Here is a 15,906-nt window from a genome sequence, read left to right as displayed (position 1 = left end):
TCATTTCTGAGAAGCCAGGAATTATTATGTTACAAGAAACAAAACAAAACCACAAGGAAATGAGTAAAGTCATTGAGCAACAGAGACAGTATAGACAAAGCATTAGTGAGGCAAGAGGAGCTTCAGGAGGAATAGCAACAATTTGGAATCAAGGTATATGGAACTGTATTTCGGAAACAATAAATCAACACTGGATCAAAACAACTCTGGAAAATAAAGCAGATCAGCAAGCCATTATCATCTACAACATCTATGTGCCGAATCACTACAGAGATAAGGATAGTTGTTGGCATGATCTAAAAGACAGTCTGGACGCAGAAGAGAACACTAACATTATTCTAGGAGGTGACTTTAATTTAATCCTCCACACCAATGAGAAAAGGGGAGGCAGTTTTACACCTGATCCATATAGAATACAGTTGGAAAATATCATTCGGGAGCATGATCTTATGGATGTCCCTCCAAAATACCGTAGATACACCTGGAACAACCGCAGGATGGGTGCTGGTAACATCATGGAGCGGTTGGACAGAATTCTCATCAATATTACACTTCTCTCTGCTTTCTCCATCGAATATGCTAACATTCTAACGTGCTCTGCCTCCGACCACTTCCCAATAACTAACGCTGGAAAATCATAAGCCACTTGGGCCCATCCCATTCAGATACAGTTCTCTCTGGAATGATATACCAGCAGTTGCAGGAATTGTATACAGCGCTTGGATCCAACATGTGGAAGGCTCTCTCAGTTTCATTTGGACAACAAAACTACGAAAAACAAAACAAGCCATCAAAGAATGGGCTAAAACAAAGTATCAAGAACTAGAGAAGGTAAAAAAATAAATTAAGAACAATCTGGAGAGTATCCAAAGAGCAATAGAGGGAAATGACCTTTCCCAAGAGAACAAACAGTAGGAAAATGAACTCTACTTACAGCTATACCAAGTTAACAGAGAAGAGGAAACAAAATGGAGGCTCAAGTCGAGACAATTATGGTTACAAGGGGGTGACAAGAACTCAGCTTTTTTTCACAAGCAAACGACAGCCAAAAATAAAAGGATAGCTCCATCCTAGATGCAGAAGGTGATAGACAAAGCACTCAAGAAGCCATTCGAAGAGCTGCTACAGATCACTATCGGGACCTGCTAACTGAAACAAAGGAAGCATAGAATTATACAGATTTATTGCGACATCTCCCAACAAGGATAAGTAGGGAAATGAATTACATTTTAAGCAAGGAGATAGATGAGGAGGAAATCAGGAGATCAATCTGGACTCTTCAACCTGATAAAGCCCCAGGACCGAATGGATTTCCCATCTGCTTTTATCGAGCATTCTGGGGAATTATTAAAAAGGACTTGACAAAAATGCTCAATTGGATCCAACGAAAAGGCAAAATAGGAGGATATACCAATGCTACTCATTTAGCACTCATCCCCAAAGAAAATAGGCCATCTTCCTTTGCTCATTTCAGGCCCATATCACTCTGTAACTCCTCCTATAAAATCTTGACAAAAATCATTGCTACCCACCTAAAGCCTTTGCTCCCTTCTCTCATTTCCGAAAATCAAGGGGGATTCTTAGCCAACAGACAAATAACTGATTCCATTTTACTTGTGCAAGAAGCCATCCATTCGAGTCAAACCAGAAATGAGAAAGGGTTTATCCTCAAGCTTGATTTGGCCAATGCATTTGACAGAGTGAGACACTCCTTCCTCTTGGCAGCTTTGAAAAAGATTGGATTTGATGACCACTTTCTCAACCTCATTCGAGCCTGCATTTTGGGGCCATGGATCTCCCCTCTTGTAAATGGAAAACCTAGAGAAGCTTTCCAATCCTCCAGAGGCCTCCGACAAGGTTGCCCCCTCTCACCTTATCTCTTCATTCTAATGGTTGAATCCTTTAGCAAAGCGTTGGACTTCAGCCGGAGGGTTGGCTTAATCATAGGAATAAAATTTGGGGACGGGGTCAAGAACATAAATCATTCACAATTTTCTGATGACACCCTGTTGATTGGAGGGGCCTCCACCACAATAGCCAAGCGCTGCAAATCTCTCCTTGAAAATTACATGAGCTACTCTGGCGAAATGGTAAATAATTTGAAAAGCTACATATATGGCTGGAACACAATAGTACAGGTGCTTCACAATATCACCAACATCTTTGGAGTCACATGTAAGTATGATTGGATTCATTTCTCTTACTTGGGCATGCCTGTAAGTGCTGGACCTTTGAGAGCAGAAGTCTGGGACACAGTAGTCGACAAAATGAAAATAAAAGTGTAGCAGTGGGGATCTATTTGGCTCAACCCAACTGGTTGCCTCACTCTTCTTAAGTCAGGTATTTCTTCTTTCCCCCTATATCGTTTTTCTCTTCTTCAAGCTCTCGCCTCCTTCCACAACAAAATGGAAATCGTCCTTCGTCAATTCCTATGGCATGGGGGGAAAAATGATAAAAAGAAATTCAACTTGATTAATTGGAAGCAGGTGATCCAACCCCAAGACCGAGGAGGTCTTGGAATTAGATCTCCTAAATTTCTCAATTTAGCCTTTGGGGGAAAAATTGTCTGGAGAATCATTACTGGACTCCCAGCATGGTGAAAAAAAGTTTTGGAAATTAAATACCTCAATTTTCCTAGACAACAGCTTCTTGATCGAGATATTCCCAAAAGATAATCCTCCAAAATTTGGCGATTATGCAAGAGAGAAATTCCACTAATTGCTCAAAATACTTCAAAAATCCCCAAGGGAGGTGCAAGCATCAATATTGGAGCAAACAAAATCATGGGTCAGCAGCCAATAAACAGACATGGGGGAGTCCACCCTATCCTTTCCTTTTTTGAAAGAACAGGCATTCATTACCTGGACCAGATCTCCCAATGGGATCCTCACACCCTTCTTTGGTCAGGTTGGGCCTTCCCAACCATACCCAATAGTCTTAACGCAAGTCTTTTTGTCCTTCAATCCCATTTGCACAGTATAGCCCCTATCAAAAAGAACAATCTTGATGGGTTTCGTTGGGACCCATCTGGATCCTCTTACACCATCCAAGCTGCTCACCATTATATTTGCAACATCAGCTACCCCATGCCAAGTTGGCACCACTGGAAGGTGGTTTGGAAATCCGAGGCAATTCCAAAAATCAAGTTTTTTCTCTGGACCCTCCTCAAAGGGAAAGTCCTCACCGCCGAAAATTTGCAAAAGACGGGAATTAATGGCCCCTCTCGTTGTTCTAACTGCTTAGCTGCTGAAGAATCAATGCATCATATCTTTATTGAATGCCCTTTTTCCATTAACTGCTGGAGGAACTTGTCTCATAACAATCAAATCCCATGGAAAACCCAAAACACCATAGGAGAAATTCTTTACAAATGGAAAAAAAACTGCCCCTGGAAGCACAGGAAAAATAACACAGTGAAGAGAGTCTGGGACATTCTTCCCCACAATATGCTATGGAATATTTGGCTGGCACGAAATCGGAATGTTTTTAAGGATAAGGACTCGACTGTTAGAAGCCTTTGCACCAAGGCAAGGAGTCTTGCCCTTGAGATCATCTCCGTTAAGAATCCAAGAAGTATAAATTTCAGTGAACTCAACATAGAAGAACGCATTTTCATTGGACACCTATTAGACCAAAACACCAGCAATTCAAAAAGGCAACGTTGCTAGCAACAGAAACAACAATGTTTCCCTTAACTGGAAGATCAGGCTAAAAGAGGAAGAATTTGCAAGTTGGCTTAAAAACAGAAATAGGCATTATCTCTGTTTCAATGGGGCCTCAAAGTTGAATCCTGGGGCAACAGGGGCAAGAGGAGTTATTTTTAATGCTAATGGGGATAACATACTCTCATACGAGTGGGGTCTTGGCCACACTTCCAATAACAGAGCAGAAGCCCTGGCCCTTTACCAAGGTCTTATCCAACTTGGGAAGCTTGGTATAGACACAGTCACGATATTGGGAGACTCGGCGATAGTCGTCAGTGCAATGGTTTAGAACATGGATCTTCCCAATGCTCTCCTTCAGCAGATTATCAAATGGTGCCAAATTTTAGGACACACCATGAAAGATGTGCGCTACTATCATGTTTTTTGATCGATCAATAAAATTGCTGATAGTCAAGCCAACAAAGCTTGTGCCAGATCACTCGACTACCTTATCTGCAATGGTGTGGAATCATTTCAGCATATACCATAATGAAGAGACCTCCTGGATCCGAACAACATCTCAGCTCATCCAATATACCTTTGGTTTTTGTTGTTCCTTTTTCCCAAAGGAACAACAGAAAAGGAATAGCAGAAAAAACGGAACAGCAGAAAAAGAACAACAGAAAAACAAAACAACAAAAAAAACGAAACAGCAGAAAATGAACAACATAAAAGAAAAATGTAGCTCCAACAAGTTCGTCAAGCTTGAAGCAAGTCGGTGCCAATGACAAACCTGAAGAGTCCACTACTCGACACATCAGCCACAGAAATATAGATTGATATGCTTTGTAAATGCTGTTATTTACTACTGCAGTTTGTTAAGATTTACCTTTGGTCTTTGGTTTTTAGAAGCCCAAAAGGCAAGATTAAGGAGGAATTTTGTTTAAGCTGTAACTCCTTCTTCCCTAGCTCTTCTTGGCACCTCAGCATGTATTTTAGGAGCTCAGTCTCCCTCTTTTTTTCAGATTTATAATAACATCCGAATTTGTCAAAAAAAAAAAATATGATTAATTAATATTATTTGTATTAACATATATGCACTTTAATATATGTGTGTGTTTTTTATTCTTTATTAATATATATAATTTTTTATAATTAAAATGATTAAAATACGTTTTTAATATAAAATAAGTCATATTAAATTGAAAACGTAAGAAAAAATTAAAAGTCATGAAAATGGAAAGAAATAAAAATGAGAAAATTAAATAAAAAAGAAATAAAACAAAAAACAAAAAATTAGTAACTAATGGAAATGGAAGTTACTAAAAAACCCATAATAAGACCTCAACCAATCACCTTACAAATAAATAAAATTAAACAATAAAAAATAGTAAAAATTAAATTCTTAATGTTAAACTATGGATAAACTACATAAATTTTTTGTTAAAGACAAACTAATATGAGAAAAACTGAACCACGAAATTCATTTGTTCATTTGTTGACCCACGACAACAAATTAAATAGAGAGACATCATTCAAACCACTAGAAAGAAACAATTAATTTTGACCAAAGGAAACGAAGGTTATTCTATTCGTTTTTTTTAGTTTCCTTGACTATGTGTTTGATTTTTTAAAAGTTTTATAATATAATATTATATATTGACCTATTCAACTTAAAAATAATAATAATATAAAATATTTAAATTATAATATAATAATATATTGGCATACTCTCTAACACAATGTTTAACTTTTAATTAAAATATTTTATTTTCCTATGGCTATCTAACACAATGTTTAACTTTTAATTAAAATATTTTATTTTCCTAATGGCTATCTTTGGAACTCTGTGCTATTTAAATAAGGTGACAAATTATTTTTTTCACCTTTGTCACATTACATGGTTCCAAACTTAGACCAACAACTTATGATGCGATAAATGCGAAAGATATTATCATAATCATTATGGATCACAAAAATCTAAAATTAAGCATTTTAAATATTTTCAAGAACCAAAAGATGTAATTTTCTTAATCTACTACTTATAAGAAAGAAAGATATGAGAAGCATTGTCAATTTATTTTCAACTTCCTCCTTGGCCTTATCTAAGGAGTTCAGCTTCCTCCTTGGCCTTATCTAAGGAGAAAATTATTGACAATGTCGAAATATTCCAAAGTGTTTCCTATCCTGAAATGTGACTATGGTTGACATCATAGTTACCAAGGCCAAAAATTACGAAAATTCGTATCGATAAGAATGTTGTATTATTCCTTGAAATTCGATTTGGTAGGATAAATAGATAATTATTAAATATTATTTAAAATATTGGTACGGACGGATTTTTTATTTAATAGTTAACTAGAACATCATATTATTCCTTGAAATTCGATTTGGTAGGATAAATAGATAATTATTAAATATTATTTAAAATATTGGTACAGACAGATTTTTCATTTAATAGTTAATTAGCAATTGTACCAGATGTTGCAAAGGAAACACCCTAAGGCAATGGCATAGGAACTAGTATTACAGAAGATGCAACGAGAGTACTCTATAGGGAGATGGGAGATAGGGGCACCCTACCTACCTAAGTAAATATCTGAACTAAATGTGAGGTCATCATAATGGTGGCCAATTACAAGAGGGGTGGAATTTACGACGAGGCACTGACTTTTAATTGTGATATGCAAAAAACATGTACCAAACCTAACCATTTCACATTCACCATTGTTCTCTCCACAGGTGCTAATTTAGTAGATCAAGAACATGGCAAAGGAGTCCACCATGACATAATTTCTAGTGGACTAGAGTGTAATGTCATTGTGGGGAGTGCTGTTGTAAATATGTATTCTAAATTTGGTTTCATAGAGAATGCACAAGTATTTCACAAAAGGCCTAAATGAAATGTAGTATCTTGGAATATTACGATATTAGGGTATGTAGAGGATGAGAACGTAGATGAGGCCATGAAACTTTTTCTTCAAATGGTTTCACGGACTGCAATACCTGTTGGATATGTGCATAACAGGTATCTTGATAAGGCTATGGAAATATTTTTGCAGATGCCCCAAAAAAGCCCATAGGAGTGCTTTTGTATATATGTATTCTAAATTTGGTTGCATAGAGAATGCACAAGTATTTCACAAAATGCCTGAACAAAATGTAGTATCTTGGAATGTTACAATATTAGGGTATGTAGAGGATGGGAACATAGATGAGGCCATGAAAAATTTTCTTCAAATGGTTTCACGGACTGCAATACTTGTTGGATATGTGCATAAGGGGTATCTTGATAAGGCTATGGAAATATTTTTGCACATGCCCCAAAAAAGCCCACAGGAGTGTTCTTGTAAATATGTATTCTAAATTTGGTTGCATAGAGAATGCACAAGTATTTCACAAAATGCCTGAACGAAATGTAGTATCTTGGAATGTTACGATATTAGGGTATGTAGAGGATGGGAATGTAGATGAGGCCATGAAACTTTTTCTTCAAATGGTTTCACGGACTGCAATACTTGTTGGATATGTGCATAAGGGGTATCTTGATAAGGCTATGGAAATATTTTTGCAGATGCCCCAAAAAAGCCCACAAGAGTGCTCTTGTAAATATGTATTCTAAATTTGGTTGCATAGAGAATGCACAAGTATTTCACAAAATGCTTGAATGAAATGTAGTATCTTGGAATTTTATGATATTAGGGTATGTAGAGGATGGGAACGTAGATGAGGCCATGAAACTTTTTCTTCAAATGGTTTCACGGACTGCAATACTTGTTGGATATGTGCACAAGGGGTATCTTGATAAGGCTATGGAAATATTTTTGCAGATGCCCCAAAAAAGACCACTTTCATAGAATTCATTGATTGCAAGGTACGCTCAACATAGACATTTTAGAGAAGACCATAAGCTCTTTGATGAAATTCCTGAATGAAAGGTGATATCATGGAATTCAATGATTGCAGAATATACATAGGGGGCATTTTGATGAAGCTCTGAGGCTCTTACCATCTATGCAATTATCAAGAGTGAAGCCAAACTCCATCACCTTCATGAGTATTCTACCAACTTGTTGCCATTTTCCACTTTCACAACATGGTGATAAGGTTGATGCATATATTATTAAGAATGGAATTTAATCTAATATATTTGTAGGAAGCTCCTTGATGAATGATATTATGGAATTCAATGATTGCACAGTATACATAGGGGGCATTTTGATGAAGCTCTAGGCTCTTACCACTTATGCAATTATTAGGAGTAAAACCAAACTCCATCACCTTCATGAGTATTCTACCAACTTGTTGCCATTTTCCACTTTCACAACATGGTGATAAGGTTGATGCATATAATATTAAGAATTTGTAGGAAGCTCTTTGATGAATGATATCAAGGAATTCAATGATTGCACAATATACACAGCGGGCATTTTGATGAAGCTCTGAGGCTCTTACCACCTATGCAATTATCAGGAGGAAAGCCAAACTCCATCAACTTCATGAGTATTCTACCAACGTGTTGCCATTTTCCACTTTCACAACATGGTGATAAGGTTGATGCATATAATATTATGAATGGAATTTAATCTGATATATTTGAGAAAATGCCTAGACAAAACGTGGTATCATGGAGTTTCTTGATTTCAAGGTATGTGCAAAAAGGGTATTTTAATGTGTCTCTCAAACTCTTCAAACAAATGAAATTGGCATGTGTGAAACCAGCCTTTGTCACCTTTGCAAGTGTTCTTGCAGCATTTTCCAACATTGCAGTTCTAAAACGCAGCAAGGAAGTCCATGAAAACATAATACGAAGTGGATTTCAATCAAATATACGAAGTGGATTTCAATCAAACATATTTGTGGAAAATTCACTAGTAAACATGCATGCCAAAATGTGGGACTTTAGAAAATGCACATAAAATGTTCAGTGAAATTCTAAATGGGATGTTTGTCTCTTGGACTTCTATTATTGTAAAATATATTATTCACGGATTTGGCAAAAAATCCCTTCAACTATTTGAACAGATGCAACACTTTGGCATAAAACCCAACAATAAATCTGTCATTTTGTCAAAGATATTCCCAGGGATACTCTGTGACAATCGGTTGTCATTCAACGTGAAGTAGCATAGTTGAGGGCATTTTCTGAGAGTTAGGGGACGTGGCCACTTAAGTGAGTTACACTCAATGTAGAAACTTACCAACTCGACCAGACGACCAACTTTTGCTGGTATGGTGCTGGTTAACCACATGGGCTCCCCTGCATTTTTATGTTGATTACGAATTCCGAAATCTTACGGATAAAGGCAAAATCAATGTTGAATTCTGAAATATTTTGGGAATCCGCAATCTACATAAATTCGGGCTTGGGAATCTGCAATATACATTTATTCGGACTCGAAGAAAATCTCAGTTTTCATTGCCGGATGGAAGAAAGACAATACAGGAGTCACCAACGATTAAGTATGAGAAGACTGAAGTCATGAATGCTCATGTAATGTAGTTTGTGTGTGAGGTGTAAAGTTGCTTTGGAAAATGAGATTCAAACACAGAAATAGCGGCGTGGAGAGGGCACGATAGACATTACAAATGCTTCAAGAAGTCATTAAAGATACCTTCAGTAAAGACGTTGCTTATAAGCAGCAATAGATTTACATTATAAAGACTTACAAAAGTCTTTAAAGATATGAAGTCGTTTGTGTAAACTTTCAAGTTGTTTCCGAGTAAAAGGATGTGAAGTTGTTTGGCCAAAACATAGAAGCCGCATCAGAGAGTAATCGTCGAGGGGTACGCAGGGTAAAAAAATTGTCGTGTTGACCGGGTATATCGCCGTATTGACCAACAATATTACCTTTGTTGGTGTTCTATTTGCATGTGGCCATGCGGGTTTAGCAGACCATCGTTGGAAATACTTCTATTCCATGAATCAATATTACAATATCATCCACGCAGTAGAGCATTATTTTTGTATTGTTGATCGTCGTGTTGGTCACCTTTACGAGGCAAAATTTTTTTTCAGCAACATGCCATTATAACCCGATGCAGTTGTATAGGGTCTTTTCTCAATGCATGCAGAATCCATAACAATATAGAGATTGGTAGACATGCAGCAAACTGGATTTTTGGGTCTAACCCCCAAAAAAATTGCACATTGTATGTTCTTGTCAAACATATATGCAAAGTCTACCCAGTGGGATGAAGTAGAAAAAGTTAAAAAAAAAAAATTATGAAAAACCAGAAGGTGGAAACAATACCAGGGAATAGCTGGATTGAGATGAATAACAAGGTATATTAATTCCAAGTAGGAGACGGAATACACTCACCAACACCAGAGACATGTTATGCGCCCAACCCAAACTTCTTGCTGCATTATGTGGACGAGGAGTAGAAGAAGCATGTTTTAAATTTAAGGCGTATGTGAGTTGGGGGTAATCAAACAACAAACTAAAATCTCAACCCAAGACTGAATTTAAGTGAGACACATCAATAATAAAATCAATGTGAGGGATTAGACAGCCTAACTGTCTAAGGATGGGAAATGGTTGATGGCATCCGAAAAACTTCGCAGCAGTATGGGCAGATCGCGGGGGAAAATCAACGTCTTAGAATGGTTTGCTATGAAATGTCACTTATTTTGAATAATTGTGAATATTTTCTGCAAATTTCAAAATTTCAAGTACCTCATAACATAAAAGTTGAGAGTCTGATACAAATGTCTATATTTCCCTATTCTACAAACATGCTGCTATGAATAAATAAAATCCATATATATATATATATATCCCTATGCTACAAAGATGCTGCTGTGAATAAATAAAATCTATATATATATATTTATATATTTATTGAACATGTTTTTACTTTTTGTCATGTTGTGGAACAATACCTTGAGCTTCTCCATATTAAAGGCTGGCGAAATGATTCGGCGCCGGTAAGACCACTGTTTCCATTAACCATAAACACACTTCTTCCGAGCACAACTGACAACATTTTCTGGTCCAGAGGAGACTTTCCATAGTCATTCACGTGTTTGGAAGATAGAAGCTGTCAGATCAATTCTGCATCGGTCAGAATAATTCTCAGTTCATAACCAAATCAGATCACAAACTTCTCACCTGCAAAAAGTAATTGAATTTCAAATCTATAATTGCAACAAACAAATAAAGAAACAATCCATGAGCAGCATATGCCATAAAAATTACTTGTGACAGTACAATATCTCCTACACCACTCAACCATATAAGGGAAAGCTCTCTTTCTGAAATCGTGATGAACAAAGGCCACGTCTATGCGCGACTCCTTCTGTATCGTGCTCGCAATATCCGATAGATTGCGGATCATAAATCGTGGTCCAGAGCCTTTGAATCACTGTTTTTTCTGCACTCCATGGAGAGCCCGTGGAGAGCCCGTGGCATCCACAAGTATTTGTGGAAGAAATGTAGCAGAAAAGGGGGAGGAAGAAACGTAGCAGAAAAGGGGATATTCCAGCAACAAATAGTGTGGACAACAGACCATTGATACCATCTCCCGTGACATCCAAGAGGAAATGTGAGATTATCTCCACTTGCGTGTTTATCGCCTATGAACACAAGTGTAGGCGATCGTTTGTACTCTAAAAATTAGTTGGAGACCGAATCGAGGAAAGATTTTGATGAATCCACCCTGCAAGCCTCGGAGCAGGGCCCGGACACAGCATAGGCCGAGAAATTATAGCTGCATCAAAGACTGAAACATCATGTCCAGGCACTCATGGCTATATGGCACACACAGACCTTTACCCATACGGCGCAAGACCCTAACACCAAACCCGACGATCCCTCACAGCAATCCCACAAGCATGGAATTTCACTCTAAAACAGTACAACCATTTTTTTGCACACTGAGAGTTTATCGTCTATGGTCTATCCGAGGATGCCCGACGAACAATGGTAACTATCACATAACGAATTGTAACAGATTCATCCCTGTTATTTCAATCAGACGGTAGTCACTATTTCCATCGTCTAAATCAAATGCCGAAAAAGTTACAGGTGGCATGGGAGGGGAGTTTGTTTCATATGGAAGGCATAATTACTTAAATATCAGTAGTTTTTTCATTCAATAAACTGCGAATGCCAATATTTACTCAGTAACGGATAATCATAGAGTCCACTCATAAGGAAGGAAAACAAAAGAGCATAGTGAAATTAGAAAGTTTACTATTTTCTAATTTCATTTTTCTAATTTAGTAACTGAAAACTACAGTAAAAACTATTTTTCGTCAACGTTTCAAGTCTTAACAGGGATATGATGGATCCCTGTTATCTGTCTTAATGATGGATCTTTGTTGGGACTGTAGGATCCTGTTGGGATTTGAAACGTTGAAGAAAAATGGTTTTTACAGTGAGTTCTGGGGTTACTAAATTAGAAGATATAAACCACAGATGTCTAAAATCCACAATAATTTCATTTTTGTTTTTAAAAGTCTAAAAAACCTAGAAAACAAAAAAAGAAAAAAATCCATGAATATTTTAATTTGTAATAAATGTTAATTTAAAAAAAGTCACTAATATGTGATTGTACATGTTTTTTAAACATATTTGTATTTATCAGAAAGATTTGATACTTCTTTTGGAATTAAAAAAATTTGATTCGAACTTTTATCGTATCATATCGAATTCAAATTCGAATTTGAACTTGGTAACCATGATTGGCATACAAATTTGTCAGGATTAAAAGTACAAAATGTTGTGGAACAATAAAACCTTAAAACAATTAAATAATCATAAAACATCACACAGGATTAACATTCAAAAGTTGTAATGTTCTTTAGCACTTGCTATCTATTTCCAGTATCCGTTCAGACAACTTTTCAACACTGATGGTAACAAAAAATATAAATTGGATGTTGAAAGCTTCAAAAGTCTCTACAGGTAATTGGAGGAAAAGGTAGCATGCCAAAGAGAAATAATACCCAACATTACATCCACAATCATAAGGTGTAGGTCGGACATGAAAAGAAAGCATGGGTTAACTAGAATTAATATATGGTTCTTGTTCTTGAGGCCCCATAAGTTGGGTCAAATAGGCATTACTAAATGGCTTGCAAATATTACTTTTGGTTCTAGAAACAAGATAATTTGTATTAACCCACATACCACTTTCTCTCGTTACAATTTGAGCCAAATGAGACAAATACAATGTCTAATGCTAAAATTTTCAGATTTTAGGTTTTATATTGGAGAAATTATCAAGACCATTAGAAATAATCTTCATTCTATAACTATTTTGGAGGAGATACAACAGTCTGATTCGCTTTCAATGGAAGGCATAACTAAATCTACGTAAATATACATCCTTTTGAATCCTAATGGAGATGAAATCAGGCTCTCAAACCTCATTATATGACGTTAGAATTGAAAGCATGGCAACGCCGTTATTTTCATAATCGTTAGAATTGAAAGCATGGCAACGCCATTATAGTCATAACCATTAGAATTGAAAGCGTGGAATTCCTCTCTTCTAATTTATCTAACAAAGTCATGGAGGGATTTGAAGAGGACAAGTACTTGTTCTTAAGCGTGAAAAAGCTAGATTTCAGGGGACAACAATTCATTGGACACTTAGTTACCCCAATGGAAGCCTCCCAAGGGTCATTAACTACATGGAAATCCAGCATTGTCAACCACCAAAGGGAAGTTTGAGGCATAGTATCAAGGGAACATCAAGAGAAGAGTCAAACCCATAATAGTTTTTAGAAAAGAAACAAAAAATCCTAGTTTGACTATTCTTTGATTTGAATATTTTTGCAAAAGAAAAAGAATTGATTTGAGTATTTCCTGCAACAACAAAAAAAGGGTCAATATTTCTATACTTCAAATTTTCTCGGACCTAAGATTACTGATGGGGTTCACTGCTATAAGACTGCTTATAAGTGAAGAGGAAGCCTACTACTCTCAAAGTAAAGAAAATAAAGCTTTCATGTGCAACTTGTACGGATACTACGAAGGAAAAGAACAATAACCATAGGTTGACATGTTTTCCTTTTGCAAAAATGTATAATATGGGCCATTGAAGTTCACAACAAATACACATAAGGAATAGATGATGGATAGAAAAAATTTAGATATATGGGGATGCAAAAGGAATAATTGACTAGGTAAGCGACCATACTAATTTCAATTCCCCCATACTTGCAAACTGGATGTCCTGTATCGGAACCTGATAAGGACTTTTAAACATATCCACTTCCAACACATATACAGAGAGCAGAATTGGACAAGAGACCTCCTATCTAAAAGAGGTATTTTGAAGGAGACAAGTAATTTTTTTCCCAGTCTTAAAGAAGGGTATAATGATAAATGAAGGTAGCATCAACTACTCTTAAGAGACACTTAAATACAAACCTAAAAATGAAGGAGCTTTTATATAAAATAGACATTGAAGCCTTCATTTTTTTAAATGTAATGGCATTAAGCTACAACTAAATTATATAGTCACTTATAGCATAACAAGACATAGGAAAGTATGGGCATAGGAAAAATATAAGAAATATAACAGGATGATATTATGAATTGCAAGTTGAATTATGTACTATCCTTACATTTTTAATACAAAGATAGAGTTCTTCTTTCTGAAGAAGAAAAAATAAATAAATAATAAAAATGAAAATTCTAGTTATTCTGTAGAAAGATCGCAATGAAAAATAGTCATCGCCATTGTGAATGTGACAACCCTCTTATTTCATTCGTGTGCCAGCCTGGGAGCCATGGATGGTTGAGACAATATGATTTTAAACACATAAAATTAAATTTTTGGTGATGGATAACTGAAGGAGTGGACAACTAAGGATCCATTGTGTGAGGGAGAATGACTTGCATGACTCGAGAAGCCACGCACCAACCTGAGTTAAAACTTTGAACCTCTGTCGTAGGCTAATAAACCAATCCCCTGAGAATGTAATGAGATGAGATTAGGCACTATGGGCACAAGATCGTGCGTAGGACTGTGTTTGTGCCCATCACCATCCCCTCACAGATCGAGGATAGATTTTGGCCTCAAAGGAATACACAACAAGATGCTAGGGACTAAAGAGGGAGAGAGACAATGAATTGTGGATGAAGGGGACAACATAAACATTACATAGCAAAAAGGGAAAAAAAGACATAGTGAAGAGGTTCTTGGACTCTCTTTGTTTTTTGTCATTCTATATTTGTTAGCTCTCCTTCGAACATGGAGGGAATCGTTGGATAATAATAATGGAGTGTGTGAAGTTGATGGAGCCATGAAAAAGAAGAGAGAACAATGCTAAAGTTGATTTCCAAGCCTTGTGCATGAATGAGAACTTTGTGATTTTTGGTGATATTCCCTGGGGTTTTGTGCTTGAGGCCACTGGAATGGTAGTCTAAGATTATATGGTTAGCAAGAGGTTCACTATATGATTAAATCACTGAGGTGTTTGTTGTATTACTAATAAACAACCTGGACAAGGTAATCTGAGTCACTGTGGTGCTTGTTAAGGAGCTAATAAACCATCGAGACAATGTTGTGACCTCTATGGTGATTTCTATGAAAAGACAATTGACAAACCACCTGAACAGTGGATTATGACTCCTAAACTAAGAAATACCCCATCTAGGCCTTGGATGAATCATTGTGAATGAATCAAGGAGAATGAATGGGTCACTATGGTGCTTATTATTAGAGGGAAATTGTTAAACCACATAGATAGTGGACTCCATTATCTAAGAGTTTAACCAAGCCTTTGGTGTAATTTCCTTGAGCAAGCATCCCCTCAACTTTGGATCCAGCTTAGGGGTGGTCAACTGCAAGAATGTTTTGGTGTAGTTGGCCTATGGTTGGGTGGAATGTGGAAGTCTTTCCTTCAATTTCCAATCATTCTAACATATTCAAATAAGTTTATTGTAGTTATATAATTAAGTTATGAATTGTGATGTTTCATGAATTGCATATGCATGGTATGAACTCTTGTGCACCTGTGAATGTTATTGAATGCATACTATGGTGAAGCTCATAGTTGTACTCATGATTAACAAGCTATCTATTATGTGTATGGTTGTGTTGAATGTTTGATCGTTGATAAATGCTAAGTTCACGGTAGATGTAATAAACCATGTATTATGTTGTTGATAAATGCTAAGTTCACGGTAGATGTGATAAACCATGTAATATTTTCACTCTCTTACTTGATAGTAATGATTATGAATAATAGCTCATCCTATTTAATTTGTAATGTTTAGAAGATAGATTGTAGTTATCTTTG

This window comes from Pinus tabuliformis, chromosome 2_2 (assembly GCF_031772625.1).
Source record: "Pinus tabuliformis cultivar Carrire ecotype Pingquan chromosome 2_2, CPIR1, whole genome shotgun sequence".
NCBI lineage: Eukaryota > Viridiplantae > Streptophyta > Pinopsida > Pinales > Pinaceae > Pinus > Pinus tabuliformis.
The sequence above is the reverse complement of the archived record's forward strand: the minus strand, read 5'-3'. Positions refer to the sequence as shown.